The following is a 24239-nucleotide window of genomic DNA, read 5'->3' as shown; positions in this document are numbered from 1 at the left end:
AGGTGTGGGGCATTGTGATTGCCATGTGATTGTGGGAGGGAGGAGCAGGTTCCCCCAGAGAAGCGGAGTATCATTTTGGAAAGACAAAACTATCATTGTCCACTGCAGTGGGTGAGGCTAAGGCTTGGTGTAGACTTTAGGCGAAATGATTCCCAGTCCAAGTCCCACCCAGAGGGATTCTACGTCAGCACATCTGGTGAGGAAGACCTGGGAGTCTAGATTTGTAGAGTTCCCCAGGTGATTCTGATACAGAGCTATGACTATGTATGTTCTGGTTTGTGCAGTGATCATTGGAATGGGGTAGAAATTTCATCCAGTAGTTCAACATACACTGTGACACTCTTCTCCTCTCCTTTTAAATAAAGTAAGTACCAAGGATTTAATTAAAAAGAAAAAGAAGTGGATTGTGGGTATTGAATATACCATTCTTCTGAAGATCAAAAGAACTTTAAAAACTATCTCAGAAGGAGTTAGGGGTTAAAGTTGGTTGAGTTGATTTGAACCCTCATAAATGTTTTCTGGGTATGATGATATAGACTGAATGTCTGTGTCTTCCCAAATTCATTTGTTGAAGCCTTAACCTTCATTGTGATAGTAATAGGACGTTGGGCCTTTGGAGGGTAATAAGGTTTAGATGAGGTCATGAGGGTGGGGCCCCCATGATGGGATTGGTGCCCTCATAACAGGAGGGAAAAACCAGAGCTTGCTGTCTCTGCCACATGAGAATACGGCAAGAAAGTGGCCATCTGCCAGCCAGGAAAAGTTGTTTTCAACTTTCAACCCTGATCTTGAACTTCCCAGTCTCCTAGACTGAAAAATAGATGTCTGTTGTTGAAGCCACCCAGTCTGTGGTATTTTGTTATAGCAGCCTGAGCAGACTAACGAAGACATTGAGAAGTACTTAAACATTGATTGACTATGAAGTAGGTTAAGTCTTGTCCTGTTTTTAAAGAGGTAGAAAGAGAGTAATAAAATGCCTAAATAATTTCCATATTATGTGATATCAAGCAGAGTAAAGCAACTGTAGATTCTGGCTCTGTCCGTGTAATTAGGCTGTGTCCACCATCCCTGACACCCTTCATTGTACACGTGGAATCAGTCATCACAGGCATGCATAACTGCAAGCATTTGGTTTCAGAAAAGAGGTTCAGAGAAGCTAAGTTGTAAAAGGAATATAGTTGGATCAAATAAAACAGCTGCATGATGAAACTGGAGGAGGAAATGAAACCAGACCTCCAACCATCACATTTCATCTCAGTACATTAAATGTCTTCCTACCAAAGCCAAGCAAAGCCCAGGAAATATTAAAAGCTTGACTTCTGAAGCCAGGAAGCTTGGATTTTTCTGCAAGCACCATGTCCCAGCAAATGCTAAAGTTTAGTATTCTCATGTATTATTTTTTTCATTAATAATCTAAAAATCTGTGCTTCATTTTGCACTAGTGAAATTTGTTTTTTTTTTTTTGTAGTTTTATGGTTTTATTAACACAAATATGACGTGCACAACAAGTTGTCTATTCATTTTCTTCACTGCGCAGCCTGGCGTTGGGATTGGTGACTCTGATTGCCAGCTGGGCTGCTCTTTCCACAATAGCTTTGCGGTTCTTGGAGGAGACATTGTGAGCAATCTCTGCACAGTAAGATTTGTTGCACATCAGCAGCACTTCAAGCTCCTTGACGTTGTGGACTAGGAACTTCCGGAAGCCACTTGGCAACATGTGCTTTGTTTTCTTGTTGCTCCCATAACCAGTGTTGGGCATCAAGATCTGGCCCTTGAATTTTCTGCGCACCCTATTGTCAATGCCTCTGGGTTTCCGCCAGTTGCGCTTAATTTTGACATAGCGGTCTGACTGGTGCCGGATGAACTTCTTGGTCCTCTTTTTAACGATCTTGGGCTTCACCAGAGGTCTGAGGGCAGCCATGATGCCCAGTAACAGATGGCTGCCACCTCCTCAGGCAGCGCCGAGGAAGAGAGGGGCGCACTAGTGAAATTTGTGTGGTGGAGCAGAGGTATTTGATTTTCCCTTTGAGTTTTAATTTTTTTAATAATTTTTATTTTTTAAAGATTTATTTATTTGATAGAGATAGCAAGAGATAACTTGAGGGAGGTAGAGAGAGGGAAAGGTAGAAACAGACTCCCTGTTGAGCAGGGAGCCTAACCCAGGGCTCGATTCCAGGATCCCGTGATCATGACCTGAGCTGAAGGCAGACGCTTAACTGACTGAGCCACCCAGGTACCCTTGAGTTTTTATTTTTGATCAAAGTTATGTAAAATATATATATTTAAATGAATTTGGTAGTTGTACACTTTCCTTTCCCATGAGGTAACCACTTTTTTTTAAAGATTTTATTTATTTATTTATTTGAGAGAGAGAGAGAGAGCATGCGGATGAAGGGGCAGAGGGGGAGGGAGAAGGAAAAGCAGACTCTGCACTGAGTAGGGAGCCTGACTTGGGCTTGATCTCATGACACTGAGATCATGACCTGAGCCAAAAGCAAGAGTTGGACGCTTAACCAATTGAGTCACCCAGGTTTCCCAAGGCAACCCCTGTCAACTCTTTCTTACTTTTCCACATATGTAATAACTATAGAAGGAATGGTATAACTAGAGAATGTCTATTACACTTTTCCCTAAAGCTGTGTTTTTCCAAATGTGTTCTCTGATCACTGTCATCAGAATTGGCTGGCATGATTAATAAAAATGAGTAGTGGGTCCCATTCCAGGCCCAATAAGTCTGCTTTACTGGGGTGTGTAGCCTAGGCATCTGTATTTTAAACTGCCTGTAAGTGATCCTGATGCAAATTAGAGTTTGAAAGTTGCTTTCCTAAAGCTTCTTGATTTTTGCCAGGGAATATAACATTTTCTTTCTTTCTTTCTTTCTTTTCTTTCAAGATTTTATTTATTTCATAGGGAGGGAGAGCGAGCGTCAGCATTAGTAGGGAGGAGAAGCAGAGGGAGAGGGAGCTGAGCAGGGAGCCGGATGCGGAACTCGATCCCAGGACCCTGGGATCATGACCTCAGCAGAAGGCAGATGCTTAACCGACTGAGCCACCCAGGCGCCCTGGGAATATAACATTTTCTAATTATATTTCTGTCTTCCTACTTGTTGTCAGGTGGTTAGCGTCCTGCCTAACAAAGATTATAACTTAAATGATATTAATACAAACAGGACAAAAGAGCAAGTTCACTCCTACAAAAGTGGAGAGTGGCTCTTGAGACTGAAATCTGTGTCCTAGAAGTGTTTATTGCTATTGGGGTCTTGCTTCAAGGCCCTTTTAGTGGACAGACTTAAAAACTGTGAGTTATTTTTAAATTAGAAATAGCAATAGGTTTACTACGGTGTGTTTTATATATGTATTTTTTTCTTAAGCTAAAATTCATAGTTCCTAAAAACAGTAACACAGTTAATTCCTGCTAGTCATAAAACTGCTTAATGATGTTTAAGGTATCTTTATATATCTTCTTTGTATCTTTATATCTTCTTTGGGTCTTAGAATATTTTTTTATGAAGTACAGTCAAAGTACTATACTCTGAATTCACTTTACTTATTTTCTCTGTTTAGTTATGTTACCAGTTTGGTATATCTGTAGGTTAGTTGTTTCAGTTTGTTTTTAAATAGGGCCAGCATATTTTCTTTTTTATTTAATTTTTGAAACATGTAAGGCATATATGTGTTCAAAGCTATATAAAATATATAAAGTGTAATGGGGCGCCTGGGTGGCTCAGTCGTTAAGCATCTTTCTTCGGCTCAGGTCATGATCCCAGGATCCTGGGATCGAGTCCCACATCCGGCTCTCTGCTCAGCGGGAAGCCTGCTTCTCCCTCTCCCACTCCCCCTGCTTGTGTTCCCTCTCTAGCTGTCTCTCTCTGTCTGTCAAATAAATAAATAAAATCTTTAAAAAAAATAAAATATATAAAGGGTATACTCAAAGAAGTTGCACTTATATCTCTGTCCCTTCCACCAGTTTCCAACTCCTCTCCTCATATACCGTCATCATTTTTATTAATTTTTGGCTTTTTTTCCTTTTCTTTTTCCTTTCATTGTTTGTTTTTATAAATGCAAGTGTAGAGGTGTATATATTCTTGTTTCTTCTGATTTTTTCACAAAAAAATAAAAAATACATTTGCTCTGCATCTCTTTCCCACACTTTTCCCCTCCTTGTATACTGAATATCATGGAGAAGCCTCGTATACTTCCACTTTCTCCCATCTCCCCAAAGACTGAGATGGTTCCATGGAGCTTATAGCTTATTTTGTTCTTAGGTCCTCTTGTTTCAGGTATCCAGACTGGACTCTTTAATAAAGAACTGTTGTCCAGGGCTGGTATTTGCTACTCTGTGTTATAGGAAGGTACTTAAGAAGTAACACCATGTATTATGTTTGTTTGTTTGATAACTCATATGTAGATTATCCAAACAGTATTGATGCCAGATGCCCAAAAAAGAATTTTGCCTCCCTTTTGTCCTCCGAAAGTATAAGACCCAGATTACCAACCACACACCACCGTTTTACCTGTTTTTTCAGATTGTTCTAAATGCCACAGGCTCTTTTTGTATCATTTTTTCCCCCTTAAAACATGGTCAAAAACCATTACAGAGCAGTATCATTAATAAACTCCTCTATAAGGGACCTTCTATTTTATAAGTAAATTCTATTACGTATTTTAGATTTTTTCCCATCAGACTATTCTATCAAATTAGCATAACCACAGTAACAGAAAAACACTGGTATGTGTATATATAAAAAAGAGGCCAAATCTAATAGAATAAAGTGATATTAATGGGATTTGGGTAGAAATACAAAGGATTGCTTTTTTTCCTTATTCACAAACGTGCATTGACAATAAGCCTCGTTGTAAAGAAAGAAAAAAAATCCGAAAAGATTTTCCAACTGAACTCACTTCTTAAGACTCCCAGTGGTGTGTTCACTTCCTGTTTTCCTGTTATAGGCACACAAACTTGGAACATGAAAACCCCTGGAGGTCAAATGTTATTTAAATGGTTCCTTAGCAGTGAATAATGCCTTCTTAGCAATAACTATCTCTGATTCTTAACATAGTAATCTTAGAAAGCAAACTGCATGATTACTTTGCAAGGAATGATAGGATATAACAGTGTTTACATAAAGCTTTGGACAAAGGTAGTATCAGATGCCTTTTGGTAGCTAAGATATGAGCCCTGTTGCCTTTTTTGATATAAAAAAAAGATTGAGCTTAGTTATAATATCAAAATATATATCATGGTATACTATAGAGCATGATATGTCATACCTAATGGATTTTTGTTCTGAACTCTATTAAAAATGTGTAAACTACTAAACTAGAAATGATTAACTTCAGTAGCATTCCATTTTTATATGGTGGGAAAAAATGTAGTTCTTCAGGCAATATAGTACTGAGCTAGGGGCAAGACACATTAGCTCTACTATCTATTCATATTGAAGTTCAGTTGATGTACAACATTATATTAGTTTCAGATGTACAACATAGTAATGCAACAATTAGAACATTAGGAAATGATCACCATGATAAGTGTAGTTACCATCTGTTCTCATACAAAGTTTTAAAAATATTATGTATTGAGTTTATTATCTGTGCTATACTTTTCATCCCCATGACTTACTTATTTTATAACTGGAAGTTTGTACTTCTTAATCCATTTCATCTATTTCACCCATCTCCCTACCTTCCTCCACTTTGGCAACTATGGGTTCTCTGTATTTATGAGTTTGATTCTGTTTTTTTTTTTTTTTTTTTGCTTATTTGCTTTGTTTTTTTAATTTCCACATATAAGTGAAATAATGTGGTATTTGTCTTTTTCTGTGACTTACTCACTTAGCATAGTACTCTCTAGGTCCATCTATGTAGTAAACGGCAAGGTTTCATGCTTTTTTAAGGCTGAGTAACACTCTATTACACACACACACACACACATCCCATCCCATATGTTCTTTATCCATTCATCTATTGATGGACACTTAGGTTGCTTCCATGCTGCAGTAAACATAGGGGTGCACATATCTTTTCAAATTAGTGTTTTTGTTTTTGTTTTTAGGTAAATACTCAAGTGGAATTACTGGTTCAAATGCTATTTCTATTTTTAATTTTTTAAAAAGATTTTATTTATTTATTTGTCAGCGAGAGAAAGGGGGAGGGAGGGAGAGAGAGCACAAGCAGGGGGAGCCACAGGCAGAGGGAGAAGCGGGCTCCGTCCCAGGACTCTGGGATCGTGACCTGACCTGAGCTGAAGGCAGACGCTTAATCGAATTGAGCCACCCAGGCATCCCATCTATTTTTAATTTTTTGAGGTGTCTCCTACAGTTTTCCATAGTGACACTTAACCTTTTTAAAGTTTAACTTACTGATTTTGAAAATTTTAAGGGAGCAAACTTACTTCTAAATATATTTTGTTCTTTGAACGATTAAACCATGAAAAACTAGTGGTATCATCTTCCATAATACTGATGAAAATGAAATAAATGTTAAGTTCCTGGAACTGTATAAGAGTTCACAAAGAATAATGAAAGTTGTCTCTTTATATGGATAGTAAATTTTTTTTCTGGGGAACACTAATGATAATCAGAAAAGGCTCTGCTCTCATACCTGTGACTTACCCCATTCTCTTGAGTACTGGTGTGGTGTTAATGAGCAGACATTAAGTATTACCCAAGGTGTTCTAACTGCTGGTGTTAAAGAACTTGACAATGAAGATGACAGACTTCTTAGTATCTTTTCTCCTGGGGCCTCTTTTATGTCAGAACCGTAGTCTTCTTCAGTTGGAAGTTGGTAATGGCTGCCTAACCCTGATACAGTGGGTTTTAAATGGCCCTACCCGTGGTGTGCCGAAAAGGGAGAGGCTGGTGCCATACCCACGTGTAGCAGCACTCCTCCTGGAGCGCTGTCCCTCACCATGCAAATGCCCTTTATTGAAGGAGTCCTCCAGCCTGCCAAGCGCATGAGTTAGTGATTCGTACTTCCTGTCGTTGGGCTGCCCTTACGAGAGTAGAGGTAACACTGTTGTCCTGTCTGTTTCCTCCATTTTGTGTTGATGTTGGTCTCACCTCCTCCTTCACTGTCCCAGCCTGCCTTGGCAGTATTGCTGAAATTTACTGCTTTCTGAAAGCAGCTGAATTCTCTTTAAATCTTTGACTCCTTCCATAGCCTCCCAATGCAGTAGGCTCAGGTAGTCACCAAGTCCTGCAGAGAGATATTTACTACGAGGTAACATATATTTTTGAAAATTGAGAATTTATTTTGTATTCATAGAGTATGTAATTCAGAATATGAAAAAGAGTGAATCAGTCGGGGGCTTGGAAGGGAACAGATGGCATTAAAAATAGGATTATTCCAGGAGGGTTTATTTACAGTGACACCATTTACAAAAGCATGGGGGTAGGGGAGACTCCAAGGGCTAATGCAGTAACCTGGCTGTTAGTACCAGCCCAGTTAGGGATGAGGGGAGGGAGTGGGTACCAGAACTAAGGGGGCAAGTCCTACTGTAGAGTTGCCCTTTTGAGAAGCCATACCTCCTGCAGAGAGACAGCCAACTCCAGGGGACCTTAGATTGAGATAAATACTCTGTCCTCATTCTTCTCCCTCCCACTGATCTTCTGTTCTGCTTTTCATTGTCCAACTCAGCCAGAGGGCAGAAAACCCTTGATGCCAACCATATAGGTCAGCTTCCCCGCAGCACGGGCAGGGTGACACATACAAGAGACTCTCTCTTGCCCCGCACTCAGTTCCCCAGTTGCAAAAGCAACCATTTACCAGGGCTCCTCTTCCAGAGATCTTAAGTCTTGTTATTCTGTAAGTAATCTGAGGGATACGGATTATTTTCACAGATTTCAAAATTTGCCTAAAGTGAATCTTGTTACTGGGAAGGATCTCCTGATGTGTGCCAAAGGTTTGCTGAGGGTCATGTACGATAATATGACACATATCCCGTTCCTGGGTTCTGGGTGCTTTGTATGGTCCATTTTGGCTTTAAAAATGCTAAATAGGTTAAGTTTTTGTATTGTTGCCTTGTGTTTCTTATTAGTGATCTGGCTAGAAATAAAACATGTAAAAATATATTGGCTCCTTTCAGACAAGTGATTATAGCATTTTGCCTTAAGTAGCCTTTCGGTGGATCCAAAACACAGTTTCCTAACCTGCTGTTCATGGATGGATCCTGAATTTTAGGAAACCCTGAAATTACATATAGCGTGAATTTTTTAGGAGAGCAGGGCCATGGTTTTCATCAAATTTTCATAGAGGTCTTTATGTTATAAACGACTAAAAACATTGGTCTAAAAGGACATTTGATTCATTTGGAATTCCTTCTTCCTCCCATTACATATTTTTAATGTGACTTTTGCATTTTTAGGGTTCAGTAGCTTGGACAAAATGAATGATACCGGGTGTTTCATGACATTGAGATTCAGATGCTCTCAGTAGGGGCGCCTGGGTGGCTCAGTCATTAAGCATCTGCCTTCGGCTCAGGTCATGATCCCAGAGTCCTGGGATAAGCATCTGCCTTTGGCTCAGGTCATGATCCCAGAGTCCTAGGATCGAGCCCTCCATCAGGCTTCCTGCTCAGAGGGAAGCCTGCTTCTCCCTCTCCCACTCCCCCTGCTTGTGTTCCCTCTTTCGCTGTGTCTCTCTCTGTCAAATAAATAAATAAAATCTTTAAATTAAAAAAAATGCTCTCAGTAACTTGCAAGTGAAAATTCTCCAGTGTGATGGATTAATATGTGCTAATGATCCTGGAAATACAAAACAGTGTGATCCTGGTCAAGAAATCCCTTTATGGCCAGCTAATAAGATGATTTATGTGCAATGAGAATATTTCATTTGTATTTAAGCAAGAGAAAAATGTTTTGGTTAAGTAATAGGAGAGAAGATTTGGATCAATGAAAAAGTTGTATACTGTTTTTCTTTCCACATAAAATTGTCCAGTAATTTTATGGTATGTTCTGTTTTGTGAAAATTGTCATTGATTTTTATCATACCCGTAAGTAGACTTGATAAATTAAGCTAAGTACACTCATTATTAAGATTTTTATCATTAAATTATTGTTCTTTTATGTGAATGATTTCAAAGGTTTACCAAATTTTGCATTCCTGGTTCATGTACTCTGTCCTCTAGCCAAATATTTTTCTAAGAAAAAAATTTTAATTTAATATTAAAAATCACTGAGTGAGTTCAAGATAACATTTTCTGACAGCGTGTAAAGGAATTTTTTTCTCTCGTAAGGCACACACAAAGTCCTGAAACAATTACTGGAGCAAAATAATTCCTGTTGCATTGTGTTAAAGCATTGTTAGTCTAGATTCGATGAGTCAATCCTTTACTTATACTCATTTCACTTGTCTTTTCCTTATGACCCTGGTTACAAATGTGTGAAGCCCAGCTAATGTAAACAAAACAGGGAATTTTTTTATTTTTATTTACATGAATTATGTATATAACAGTGGAGGTGGACTGGCCTGAGGCATGGCTTGATCCAGGATCTCAGTTACATCAGGTGTCTTCATTTTTATTTCTTGGCTCTTCTTCTGTCTGTGTCGGCTTCATTCTCTTTTAATTCAATTTTTGTTCATGCTGAGAAGACACTATGGTTATAGGAAGATCCAGATTTATAACGTTCCTGCCAGCAAACAAGTGGGAAGAAAACATCTTTTTCCTCACTTAAAAATGTATAAAATTCCAGGGGAAATCAACTTGATTGGGTTTGCTTGGGTCATATGTCCAATTGTTGGATCATGGGATGGTATCAGCTGCCTATCCCATGATTACTGGTGGATTCATTCAGTGGTGGGGCCATTTCCCAAAGGAAGGGGAAGCATATTCTTACCTGAGTAAGAGGGCAAGGTTGCTGGGCTGGCCTGTCCAGCACAATGAATTAGTGTATACATGTGTCAGAAAATCCTGGGGCTGAATTAGTAACTAGAATACCATCCTCTGTACTCTGTAAGCTAAGAATTAAACTGCTTGTTCTGTTTTAACTATAAAGGCACAGACAAAGCCTGGAAAAATATGGATGTGTTTGATCTCCACATGGTCTTGGTCTTTCCACATAAGAATGTCAAGTAGATAATACTTAAATATAATCACCATATAATCTTTATTGTTGCAGAAGGCTTTTAAGTTGCTCACTGGCTGGTAAAATTAAATATGAATACAGATGAAAAATAAGTAGCACATTATGTTTTATGCTTCTGACACATTTGGAAATAATTTTTGCATGGGTATTTTGAATACAAAAGGCACTGCTCATTTCTCCATATCATCCCTTTTTTTTTTCTTTTGGAAATTGCTAAAAAAATCACTGAAGAATGAAGACTCAAGAGTTATAATTGTTGCAAGGTTTGGTGCCCCTGCCAAAGTTCAGAAATCCTCTAGGGTGAATGTCTTCATTCTTAAACTCTTTTGATGGGAAAAAATAATAATACTTTCTCTGCAGCATTCTAATTAGGGCTGGGTACAGATGCTAAAAGGAATAAAGATACATAGTATTTTTCACAATCCCAGTTTTAATATAGCAATTTATTTTATCACCACATTATTGTAATTTATTATACTTGTGACACATTAACAAAAACAGGGGGAGGTGGGTGGGTGAATGGGGTAATTGGGTGATGGGCGTTAAGGAGGGCACGTGATGTGATGAGCACTGATAAATTATTGAACACTATCTGACACTAATGATGTACTTTATGTTGGTTAATTGAATTAAATTAAAAAAAAGGGGGGGCACCTGGGTGGCTCGGTTGGTTAAGCGTCTGCCTTCGCTGAGGTCATGATCTTAGGGTCCTGGAATCGAGCCCCACATCCGGCTCCCTGCTCATCGGAAAGTCTGTTTCTCCCTCTCCTTTTGCCCCTCCCCCTGCTTGTGCTCCCTCTCTCAAATAAATAAAATCTTTAAAAATGTATATATAAAAAAACAAACAAAAACCAAAAAAACCCAAAAAACCCCACAATACATTAACAGTACAATCAGCCATATACACAACCACCGCAGGCTTAAGTTATGAGAAAGTTTCCTTTCCATGACTTTAGCAGTTCATTAGAATAGCTGTTTCCTCTCCTTTGATGTAAAAATCTTTGGATAAATTGAGCACATCCTTAGTTTCTTTTGATTTTAATAACCATTCTTCTTCATCTCTCCTCTCCCCCTAAAGGATGAGAAGTAAATTAGGATAAAATGAAAAATCCTCTTGATTTAGTCACCTGTATTTTGAAGGGTTATTTTATAAAAAATATCCACAATTTATGGCAACAATAACAGAAATAAAAAGAAAAGAAAATCCTTCTACAGAATCTTACCATCCAAAGAAAACAACTGATTTTTCCCTTTTCATTTCTTTCTTGTCCTTTCCCACTGGGGATGTGCATATTTTATGGCATTGTCATCATACTTAGTTAGCATTTGTATTCTATCCATTTCATTTAACATTTGTCATAAACATCTCCATGTATTGCACATCTAGTTTGGCTACATAAAATCTAATTTATGTAATTTATTTGACGATGTTCCATAACTTGCAAAAGAATTAACATTTTATTGGACATTTATGTTAATTTTGGTCTTGAACTTTATAAATGTTGCTATTAAGACCATACATATTTGTTTATTAGAATGTATCTTTCTTGACATTATTTAAAAAAAAACAAACTCTAAGTAATGGGGTTAGTGGATCAAAGAGTGGAATAATTTTTTATAATCTTACAGTGAATTTGAGATATTTTCAAAATTTGGAAATATGTAGTTATAATGTTATAGTACTGTATTTTAAAATTGAAGTTTTTTTTTTTTTAAGATTTTATTTATTTATTTGAGAGAGAGAGAATGAGAGAGAGCACATGAGAGGGGGGAGAGTCAGAGGGAGAAGCAGGCTCCCCGCCGAGCAGGGAGCCTGATGCGGGACTCGATCCAGGGACTCCAGGATCATGACCTGAGCCGAAGGCAGTTGCTTAACCAACTGAGCCACCCAGGCGCCCCTAAAATTGAAGTTTATATGAATGTAGTTTTCATTATTCATTGGCTCCATCCCACGTGTTCTACCAAATTTCCTTTTTTTACTGTGTTATGGGGGGGAAAAAAATGAAAACCTAAAGCATAGATTCATATTTGAAAGAAAGGAAGGAGAGAGAAAGGTGAGGGGACTTGTACTGATGTTCTTTTCAACCTGCTTTCTAATTTCCATTGCCTACCTGCTGCCTAATTTCCATTAGGTCTACTTCAATTTCTTTTATAAGCTTTTTTTTTTTTTTTTTTTGCCTATTGATAAGAGCTTATTTCATGTCTGTAGGTGTTAACCTTTAAACTCAGTCATGGTTAGTGAAGAATGATGGTTTGATATTTCCCCATCATCTTTCCCTTTACAAGAAGCTTTTGGATGATTACCCGACTCACACGCCTTCCACATACACACTCTGTTCTGGAATTTTTTGTAAAACTAGATCTCTTTAATTTTCTGTGATGGGTATAATCATACATACCATCTCTTTAACACTTTCAGTGGTAAACTTTGTGTCAATATTCAGAGAAGTCCTAAATGCCTATTGGACAGCTTGGAAAACGAAAAGTAATGGCTTAATTCTGAACATTGTACTGCATTAGCAGTTTTTTTCACCCTGTGGCCATTGGACATTGTGATATATCTCAGCTGGCATGGAATTGTTCAGGAGTTGTGAGCTACTTGATTTTCAGTCTTGGGAAATCAGGTAACATCTTATATTTTTGTGTGTTCATGTGTGTCCTGAAGACCTAGCTCAGTCGCTGGCAAGTATGACTTAGCATTCTCCACATCTCATGGAGAGATGAGTATATTCCATTGCATTATGTGGGACAGAATATAGACCATAAGGGGACAAGGTCCGTGAACAATTGGCTTATTTTCACTTAGAATAAAATATTACAAAAATTAGTTCATTCTGCCAAAAATTTTAACATACAGTATAAATTTCAGAAAATATTGGCTTATAATTGCCGGACATATTCATTGACTGTGAACTATAAAATTGCTGCCTGAAAACCTAGACTAGAACTTCCATTTTTAAGCTAGTTTCAAAATCACTTAAACAGAAAGATGCATCTTTGTTTTTCTACCCAGTAATTCTGTTAACACATTTCTTAATCCAATTGGACAGTTCCAAATTTTTTCCCAGGACTGTGGATTTGCAAAGGATGGTAGCCACAATCAAGTTTATGAGAAGGAATTCTAAATTAGAAGACGAATGATTTCCCACAGGATAGCTATAATCTGATCCCGATTTTGTTTCCAAATGAAGAATTTAAGAACGTGAACAGATAATAGGATTATACTTGAAATGTTTTTTTGCTCTTTGTGTGTATGTGTATTTTCTGTTTTTAGAATGGTCACTGGTGATTATCATCCAGTATTTATTACCTGTCTAAAAAAAAGAAAAGAGAATGAACTACTTTTTTACTTTCTTACTGTCTGGTTTTTGCCAGTGTTATTTTACTGAATCTGCTTTTACCCACATTACCAGTTACATACTTACCTTCAACTTTAATGACCTTTTTAGTCCTTGGTTGCTCTGTAAGTACTCAAAAAAGTTGATTATCTCATCCTCAAAACTCTTGTCTTAATACTGATTCATCCTTCTGTTTGTTTAATATAACCTCTTTCTCAGGGCACCTGCGTGTCTGAGTCAGTTGAGTGTCTGATTCTTGATTTCAGTTTAGGTCATGATCTCAGGGTTGTGAGATCGAGCCCCGAGTTGGGCTCCATGCTCAGCGGGGAGTCTGCTGGAGAGTCCCTCTCTCCCTCTCCCTCTGTTCCCCCTACTCTCTCCTCTTTAAAAAAATGTTGTAACTTCTTTCTCTGAATGTGGGCATATCCAAGCCTGAGTCCATGCCTTTTTTATTCTCCCACGCACCATCAGAACTCAACTCTGTTTCTGTGGATACTTCCTAAACCTGACCTCTTTCATGAGTCTTCTCCCCACACCTCCAGTTTCTCTTGCATCCCTCTCAACAGACACGTGTTCTGCAGTCACTGCAAGATCAACACATCTGTTGCTAAACTCATCAGCTTTTCCCCTGGACAGGTCTTTTCAAGATTTTCACGTATCTCTACATGGCTCTACCGCTTCCACAGACATCCTGGCTTATTACGGATCTGTTGCAGATGATGTGGTGAAGAAAAAGTTAGAATTTTGATTAGGGTTAGTTTTTTATTGGTGTCTAACAAGTTACCTTGAATGTAGTGGCTTAAAACAACACAGATTTATTATCTCATTGTTTCTGTAGGTCAGGGGACCATTTTCAGATTAGCTGCATCCTCTCCTAGGGTGCTGGGTGGGAAGTTGATTGCATCTGAGGTTCAGGATTCTCTTCCAAGCTCATTCAGGTTGTTGGCAGAATTCAGAATTCCTTGTGATGATATGACTGAGGTCCGTGTTTTCTTGCTAGCTGTTGTTTGCTCTCCTCTCGACTCCTAGAGGTCACTCCCAAGTACTGGCTACATAATCCCTCCCACGGGCAGTTCTTAACATGTATTTTCTAGGCCTGCAGGAGAGCTTCTGCTGATGCTTTCTGACCTGAATAAAGGCTCATCTGATTATGTCAGACCCGCTGGCTCCATAGAATCTCCCTTTTCCTAGCTGATAAGGGACCTTAATTACATCTGCAAAATCCTTTTTTCCGTACAAGGTAGCATAATCATGAGAGTGATATCCCATTATATTTACAGTCCCACCCACACCCAGGGGGAAGGGATTGTGTGGGGTGTATACACCATGGGGTGGGAATCCTGGGGACTTATCTTACTACAAGATAGGTGGAAGCAAGGAAGGTAAGAGTGCCATCTTTATTTAAGTGATGACATTAAGGGAGTTATGCTAACATAGGTGGTACTAATAGAATACCAGTTTAAAATTTCATTAGCATATGTATGGAGTGCCCAGGTGGCTCAGTCAGTTAAGCAGCTGCCTTGGGCTCAGGTCATGATCTCTGGGTCCTGGGATGGAGCCCTCTGTCAGGCTCCCTCCTCAGTGGGGAGTCTCCCTCTCCCTCTGCCCCTCCCCCCCACTCGCACACTCTCTCTTTAAAATAAATAAAATAAATTTCATTAGTATATGTGTATGTGTGCTTATGAAAAATTATAGTGATCATATATCTATACTGGTAGATATTTTAAAGAACATACCTAGAAACTCTTAATAGTTACTCATCTACAGTACACTAACTGTATCTTAAATCTGTCTTTGATCTCATTCTCTCTGTCTCAAATAAATAAATAAAATCTTTAAAAAAAAAAAAAAGAGCGCCTGGGTGGCTCAGTTGGTTAAGCGACTGCCTTCGGCTCAGGTCGTGATCCTGGAGTCCCGGGATCGAGTCCCACATCGGGCTCCCTGCTCGGCGGGGAGTCTGCTTCTCCCTCTGACCCTCCTCCCTCTCATGCTCTCTGTCTCTCATTCTCTCTGTCTCAAATAAATAAATAAAATCTTTAAAAAAAATCTGTCTTTGATGCTTTTTAGTAAATATATCCCACAACTCAACCATATTTGAATGTGATATTTAAGATTATTTTTGGAACTATGTTTTTTTTTGAGGTATATGTGAGTACTTTTTGCCCTTATTCTTTGTTATAAAATTCTGGGCAATTATACATGCTTTTCCCCCCTAGCTAGCCCAGGTAAGGTGTAATATGAGGTGACTGTCTTTATCAATCCTCCTATATAAGGATAATTGCTCCTGGTGAATAATCAAATTATGGCTTTCATCCTATTTTGCCCTCTGACCTTTGGAGGAACAGCATTCCTCTTATTTTTAGTTGCTTTTGTGTGTGTGTGTGTGTGAGAGCCAAACTGCGTTTGGGATGTTACTTTTCTTATGAACAAATCTGTTAAAAGAAATAAAAATGTAGATTTCTTATTTGAATAAAGAGAATAGTGTTTCTGTTCTGGTTTCCTAAAATATATTTATAAATAGCATCTGTTGCTACATAAATATAGAGATTTGTTGTTAATTATTTTCTGCTTGTGTTGCTAAAATTGATAGAGCTTTTCTTTGAGTCCTATCTATTTTGTATTATATGCTCTAGTGCCTAAGCCATTTCCCTAGTCTAAAAAGAAAGTATCTATTTAGGGGAGCCACTGTTTTTCATTCATTTTGCATAAATTGGAGCCTATTCCCAATTTTTGCTTATTTATTCAATCGGCTGTAGGAAGGAGAAATATTCAGTCTTCTATTTACAGAGGCTGGGATTCAAAACTTTACATGATTTCTTACAAATATGGTATAGTAGGTAGAGGATTTTATAGGAAACAAAAGGAAGAAGTAAACTTTGGTTTTATTTTCAAATCAGTGGGTTATGTTGCTATGGTATTTAGTTGATATAACATTAAATACTGACACTTGAAGACTTAACTGTTTTTTGTTTAATTTGGAGCTGCTTATAGCTATCAAGACCATTATGTGGAATAGTCTTTTACATATATATTCATAGATGATTCTGTTGTAGACCCCAAGCACTGTGCTTGATCTGAAGGAGTTTAACATGAAATTGGAAATTTAATATGCTTATCTCTGCCTACCTATGCATTCAGTCCTCATTTCTCTTATTGACTTAGCATATCTCTTATCTTAGGGGGAAAAAAAAAAGATTCATGGCTCAGTCAGTATTTGTATTCATCTTTCAATTCAAATCTTTCTTGAAACTTGTTCTGGTCAGGTTGACCTTTTGCCTCAATTAAAGGAGCCTTGATAGATGAATTCACAAGATAATGTCTTGTTCTTGAGTGTCATTAAAATGTGCTTCTAACCTAATCTCAAGGTGTTTGATGTGTCTTAGACCATAATTACCTTGTTCATCCATCGGTGTTTCTTCTTACTTCCTGGGTATACCAGATCTAATTTTGACAATATTCATAGCCTTCTAAGGAAAGGAATATATATACCACAGTTGTAGAAGCATAAATTTGTTGCTGTCAGTAGCAGAAAGGTGAATAAAACACCCTTCTCTGCACAGTGGTCACTTTTCAAGTAGCTTACCTGTTTTTTTTCTTTTCATGAATGTTTTGATGCTAGTTGCATACTTCCAATCTTTAGTTTCAAATGGTATTGCCTTTTCTTATCTGAAACATAGATATCAGGGAAGTAATCACTGGAAAAGTAATGAATGATTCAGTTCATTATTTTATTAAGTATGTATATTAGCATAGATATTTGAACATATGGATAAGGAATGTTCTACTCTTCCTGGTAAAGTTTATAGCATTCTGTATTATTAAAAAAGTACACTTAGAAATTTACATTCATTTCCTATTTGAATAAATAAAAAAACTGAATAAAGGTATAGGCAAAATACCAAAAAGTAGAACATTTACATGATGTCAGATACATCCATGCCCATCTACACATGTTGATATGGTGGGTGAAAATTGTGGAGAGTTTTCCATCAGTATGCATACTATTTAAAAGTACAGTAGATTTCAGGAAAAATAATTTCATTCTTAGCATCAAAGATATTTCTTTTCATCTACTTAATGTATGTGCATTATATAAATCAAATACCATTCTTTTCATCACTACAATATGGCTTATATTAAATCCAAAGAGAAGTACTTCTTTTTGAAATTAAAATAGGGAAGCTAAGCAATATGCAATCTATTAAAAAGTGGATATTTTAAATGTTTGTCAAAACTGTAGTCCTATTATTTGCCCTTTACAACTCTCAGATATTACACTGGAACTTTGTTCTTATTAAGCAATTAGTGAGTTATTTGAAGAAAGTGATTTAAAATTAACTTAGAAGTTATTCTTCCCTTTTATATTATGAATATTTCATTTACATATCATCTGTGATTATGAGGATGATGGCTTTTTTAGAATGCTCATAACTGCCATGTTACCTACTCTGTTGGATGTTCTAATATTAGTATACAGATGGATGTATTTGTGCAATTGTCCACTAATCTACCCTGAATTGGAGAAATTCATTCTACATTCATGTAATGGAGACATTTTTATCATGAATCTTCTTGCTAATCCTTTCTACCTACTGTAGTTTGGTTATTTTTAGTAGGGCTTTCGTCTTGAATTGTCCTTTTGTGTTATATTGGCCATATTGTTGTTATAGAGTACAATCCTCAGCAGTCTGTTTTTACCCTTTTCTGGTAATTGAGGGATGTGGTGGTTGTTCAGAGCAGGGACTCAGGATCTACCTGGGGATGAATCGGTGCTGTCATTGACCAGCTGGGGAACTTGGAACTTGCCACTCTCTTTGACCAGTTGGGTAACTTCAGGCTTGTCAGTTGACCTCTCTGGGCTTCTCTTTCCTTGTCTACCTAACGGGATCATGTTGATGCCTGCCTTAGTGGTGGGTTGTGTATTTCAGTGAGCTACTAATGCATTTAAAGTACCTAACACAGTGCCTGGCACACAGTGAACCCTCCACAAATGCTGACTGTTGGTATTATTCCCTCACATTGAACCCTCAGCCCTAGGCAGGTTTATCTTCTCATTACCGCTGCAGTCACTTATCATTTTTTCCCTGCTACAACTGTGTTTTTGTTATTCTTATCATTTGAGGAATGCCTTCTCTGCCTCTCTCCAACCTGCTGATGTTCTGTCTCTAAGAGTGAAGTCTTACACCTTCATGAACCTGACTTGATTATTCTTATTCACAGAGTCTTTTCTTTTTGTGGATTCCCTGTGCGTACCGTCAGTTCCATTTATCATGGTTCTCAGTCATACACTGTGTTGAGCTCTGTTCTGTTTTCTTGTTTCCAAAACAAGACTCAGAGTTCCATCAGATCACGTGCCCTTTAAATTCTCACATCTTCCTAAGAATTGAACATGCAAGCATGAGTTGAACTTTTTTCTTTTTTAATGATTTTGTGTTATTTATCATTAACTGCGTGTATTTGCAAATGAAAACAATATTCTACTAAATATTTTAGTTGTTAACACTTTTATTAGAATATATTAGTTTGTAATATATTTAGGTAGAAATGTTTTCTTGTCATTTCTTTTGACAGAGTTTTTTGCAAAGATTTCTTTAAAAGTAAAATTTTAGGGGCACCTGGGTGGCTCAGTCAGTTAAGCGTCACCTTCAGCTCAGGTCATGATCCTGGGTTCCTGGGATTGAGCCCCACGTAGGACTCCCTGCTCAGCGGGCAGTCTGCTTCTCTCTCTGCCTCTCCCATTCTCCCTGGTTGTGTTCTCTCTCTCTCTCTCTCTCTCACTCTCTCTCAAATAAATAAATAAAATCTTAAAAAAAGTAAAATATTATATTATCCATATGTAGGGCACTGTGTATATATAAATAAATAAATAGGTCAAATATGTAAATGTATCAACACTATGCACTTAAAATTATTTATGTGTACATATGCATAAGAAAAAATTAAGTGCATTTTTAAGAAGATGGAAAGATAAAAATGGGAAGAAAAGAACTTGCTTTGTTTTTGTTTTATTACACATTGAAGTGAGACCATGCAGTCTTTGTCTTTGTCTGTCTGACTTACTTCCCTTAGCATAATGCCCTCATGGACCATCTATGTGGTTGCAAATGGCAGGATTTCATTTTTATTTTATGGACAAATAATATTTCATTGTATGTACCACATCTTCATTCATCCATCAGTGGACCTTTAGGTTGTTTACATGTCTTGACTCTTGTAAATAATGCTGCAGTGAACATGGGAATACAGATATTTTTCATATTTAACAAAAGTAAAAATGGAAGTCCCTTGAACATCTCTGTCTCCTGCAATTTTTCTCTGGCCATGTTTCCTCCTCATGTCCTGCCCTGTTTCTGGTCTGCTACCAACTATAGAAAAAATAATTGTGTTCCCTTTTACACATAAAAAAAGAGATAGTATTTGTTCTGATCTGCGGCCTGTTTTTTTTTTCACTAATTTTATAAATATTTTCATGTTACTAAGTATATCCATATTATCATTTTTAATGTATGTAGTATGCCAATATATAGTTGCTCTATAATTTATTTAATTGCCTCTTAGTGAATATTTAGATTTTTTCTAATATGAATACCCTTGTTTATATCTATTAGTGTTCTTGGCCACTTACCTTTTTTGTACCTCTTCTTAGGAGGGGCACTTGGGCGATTGATAATACAACCTTTATTTATGATGCATTTTGTCAAACTGCTGTCTGTAACGGTTATACCAGCTTCTCTTTCATGATTAGTCTGTTTTTATACCTTCATGAATCTTTTAAAATCGTTGCCTGTGAGGGGCACCTGGGTGGCTCATTCAGTTAAGTGGCTGCCTTCAGCTCAGGACATGCTCCTGGGGTCCTGGGATTGAGTCCTATGTTGAGCTCCCTGCTCGGTGGGGAGGAGTCTGTTTCTCCCCCTCCCTATGCTGCTCACCGTGCTTGTGCTCTCTCGCTTTCTCTGTCAAATAAACAAATAAAATCTTTAAAAATCCTTGCCTATGATAAGTTAAAAGGTTTTTATTTTAATATTCTTTTCTTTTTTCTTTGATTCTGGAAAGGTTGAATATATCTTTTGAAATGTTTATTGGCCATTTGTGGGCATTTTTTATGAATTACTTCTTCGCGTACTCGAGCTGTTTTCTATTGGGATGTTTGCCTTTTTCTTGCCATTTAGCTATCTGATATACAGGGTCATCATCAAGTCTGGAAACACAGGAGAATATATAATAAATGACTTATAGGTATTATAATTAATGATCAAATTATATTATCTATGTTTCCATATTTATGGCCACCCTATATATTCTACAAATAATTCTCCCTTCACTCTTTACCCCTTGCATGTCACTTATTGTTAACCAAGTTTAATGTTATTTGTCAAAGGGACAATTGAAAATTTTTATGTCGACAAATCTGTTATATGTTTTGTTTTCACTTTTGGTTTTGGTTTTATAAAGGTCCTATTCATTGAGGAAGCAGTCATCCAAATATTCTACTACTACTTTTATTTTATTTCTAATAATTGATGATTTAACCCACTTAGAATTTACATAAGTATTAGTGTGAAGTAAGGTTCCAGTTTAATTCTTCCAAAAAGCCTGCCAGTTGTTCTGGGTGTAGGACTCTACCTAAAGTTTTTATGGCTACTAACGGGTTACATTTCCCTTAGCATCTCTGAGTCTCAGTTTTCTTATTTATGAAATAGGGAGGTAAATTATTTCTCATCTCAGATTGAAGTTATTTAACCCATGGAGACTAAATAACTTGTCCAGGGTTTGACATCTTATTAGATCTGTAATAGAACTTTTCTGTGTATAGTCTTCCATGTGACATTTGGATACTTCTTTGGGGTGAATGGGATTTGTTTATTATAACATTGATCATAAATTACGAAATCTCAGGTTAGAGTTGGTGAGTGCCATATAAATTTTATTTTTGGCCAGCAGATGTTATTTTAAACTGATGAAATACAGTATTTTATATAAAATGCTTTTTATAACAGAAACTTTGAAATATGAAGTGCTATCAGAAGAGGACATAGTAATGTGTACTTTACAAAAAAAATAAAAGGAAGGATCAACTCAGAAATAAAATAGATCAAGTACAGATATAGAACAGTTTTAATTTTGAGTTTCTATTTAAAAATCTCTTGTTTCCAGGGTGCCTGGATGGCTCAGATGGTTAAATGTCTGCTTTCGGCTCAGGTCATGATCCCAGGGTCCTGGGATCGAGTCCAGCATTGGGCTCCCTCCTCAGCGGGGAGCCTGCTTCCCCTCTCCCGCTCCCCCTGCTGGTGCTTTCTCTCTCTGTCAAATAAATAAATAAAATCTTTTAAAAAAATAAAAAATAAAAATCTCTTGTTTCCAAATGATTTTTATTTATTAAATATAATTTAAATATTTGAGAAAATTATAAAGTGTTAAACAGAAGAGAAAATGACCAGAGTCAGTCCTAGAGATCATAATAAGATAACAACAAAAAGGCATTGGGCAAAGAAGATGATTAAATGGTTTGATATGGTCATTGAAGTCAGAGCTGGAGAAAACCTTATCTGATTTTTCTATAAAAAGAATGTGGCTAGATCTCCAGTAGTCTATTTTCTTTTTTTATTTGTTAACAAGATTTACTGAATCTTGGCTTTGAATTTGGTCCTTACAACATCATTTCCTGTTGACCAGTGATAGGAACTTATCAGACCAGACAAATTGTGCCTAATGGGTGGGAGTCATGGGGTAAGGTTCTTTTTATTTTGATATAGATGCTCAATTTTTAGATTTTTACCATTGCCTTTCAAAAAGAGATTGGCAAATATCCACCGAAATTCAGAATATTAGTTTGGGCTGCTAGCTGTGAAACTGCTTGAGGCTCTCTCTTAATTGAGCTTATTCCAAATATATCATTTATTGCAACTTTGATGTGTTTCGTTTCACTCATCATTCATTTGGGCCACTTACTGCTCATCGTTTCAAGTGTCCTCATTGCTCACTTCACTCTGTGAACATTGGAAGGTAGCTGAGTATCCATGAAGAAAACAAAGATCCTGGGTCTTTGCTACTAAAAAAACAAAACAAAAAAGAAACAACAACAACAAAACCAACCCCTAAATGCTGCCATTTGATCAGATTATCCAGTATTGCACAATTTCAGAATCTTTAGCCCTATACCTAAAATTTAGGTACGAGTTTCACACTATGAAGATGTTGTGTGTTTTTTCTAACCGATTGAGGCCCTCTGTGATAGTTTCTTTGTTTACTCTGTCTTTCATGCACTCATGTGTAATTTCTTTTCCTTGTGGTTAACTGAGGAAAAAAGTTAACTTTCGCATTTCCTTCCTCCCTCTTAAACTCTGCTTTTAAATTCTGTTGCTCTTTGCTTGAGTTGGCTCTTTCAGATCTCTCCTCACTGAATACTTTTTCTCCTCAGACTCCTCCTCAGCTGCCATCATTCATGTAAAAGCTTCTTTTTTATTGAGAGCCATTAGGTTGTTTCGTTTTTTTTTTTTATTTTTAAATTTATATTTATTTATTTGTTTGTTTGTTTGTGAGAGCACAAGCAGGGGGCAGAGGTAGAGGGAGAAGCAGGCTCCCCGCTGAGCAAGGAGCCTGATGCGGGGCTCAATCCCAGGACCCCGGGATCATGACCTCAGCTGAAGCAAACGCTTAACCAACTGAGTCACCCATGTGCCCTCTCCAGTTTTTTATTGATACAAATGGTTTTGTGATAAATCACATACACATGTTCTTTTGAATATCTGGGATTATTTAAAAAAAATTTTTTAAATCATACTTGGATTTTAATTTTATACTTTATTGTTAAATTATGTTATGAATTAAAATATATTTATTTTTAAATAGATGATACAGGCATACGGTGCAGAATTTAAAAGAAAGTTTTCTTAACATCCCTGTTCTCCAGCTGGCTGGTTAACCATCTCTGCAGCATTCATTATTACATTTATTGTGTGTCCTTCCCAAGGTAGCCTATTCATACCTGCATATACTAACACACATCCACACATACAGGTCTCTGCCTAGACCTCAGAAATATTACAGGTTTGGTTCCAGACCACTGCAATAAAGTCAGGATCTCAATAAAGTGAATCAGGTGAATTTTTTGGATTCCCAGTGTATATAAAATTATATTTACAGTATACCGTGGTCTCACAAGTGTGCAGTAGTATTATGTCCTTTGTTTTTTTTTTATTTTTATTTTTTTAAAGATTTTATTTATTTATGTATTTGAGAGAGAGAATGAGATAGAGAGAGCATGAGAGGGGGTAGGGTCAGAGAAAAAAGCAGACTCCCTGCTGAGCAGGGAGCCCGATGTGGGACTCGATCCCGGGACTCCAGGATCATGACCTGAGCCGAAGGCAGTCGCTTAACCAACTGAGCCACCCAGGCGCCCCTGTATTATGTCCTTTAAAAAAAGGTACATAACTTAACTAAAAATTACTTTAGGGGCACCTGGATGGCTCAGTCGGTTAAGCGTCAGACCCTTGATTTCAGCTCAAGTCATGATCTCAGGGTTGTGGGATTGAGCTCCGTGTCCCACACCCCGCTCAGGGAGAATCTGCTTGAGATTCTCTCTCTCCATCTTCCTCTGCCCCTCCCCTATGGTCTCTCTCTCTCTCTCAAATAAATAAATAAAATCTATAAAAAAATACTTTATTGCTAGAATATGCTAACCATCATCTGAGCTGAAATTTCAGTGAGCCATAATCACTGATCACAGATCACCATAACAAATAATAATAATGACGATAAAAGTTAGAAATATTGTAAGGATTATCAAAATGTGACACATGCGGAAAATGTAGTGGGTA

At 37.2% G+C, this 24239-nt stretch overlaps 1 protein-coding gene and 1 pseudogene across 18 annotated transcripts in view; one reads left to right on the top strand and one right to left on the bottom strand.

The window, feature by feature from the left end:
- ADAM22 (ADAM metallopeptidase domain 22) overlaps nucleotides 1-24239 on the top strand; it is a 201465-nt gene that overhangs the window by 60307 nt on the left and 116919 nt on the right. The gene's annotated exons all lie outside the window — the stretch shown is intronic.
- LOC102732043 (large ribosomal subunit protein eL32 pseudogene) lies at nucleotides 1448-1971 on the bottom strand (annotated as a pseudogene).

This window comes from Leptonychotes weddellii, chromosome 12 (assembly GCF_054177405.1).
Source record: "Leptonychotes weddellii isolate Sample4059 chromosome 12, ASM5417740v2, whole genome shotgun sequence".
Lineage (NCBI taxonomy): Eukaryota > Metazoa > Chordata > Mammalia > Carnivora > Phocidae > Leptonychotes > Leptonychotes weddellii.
The sequence above is the reverse complement of the archived record's forward strand: the minus strand, read 5'-3'. Positions and strand labels throughout refer to the sequence as shown.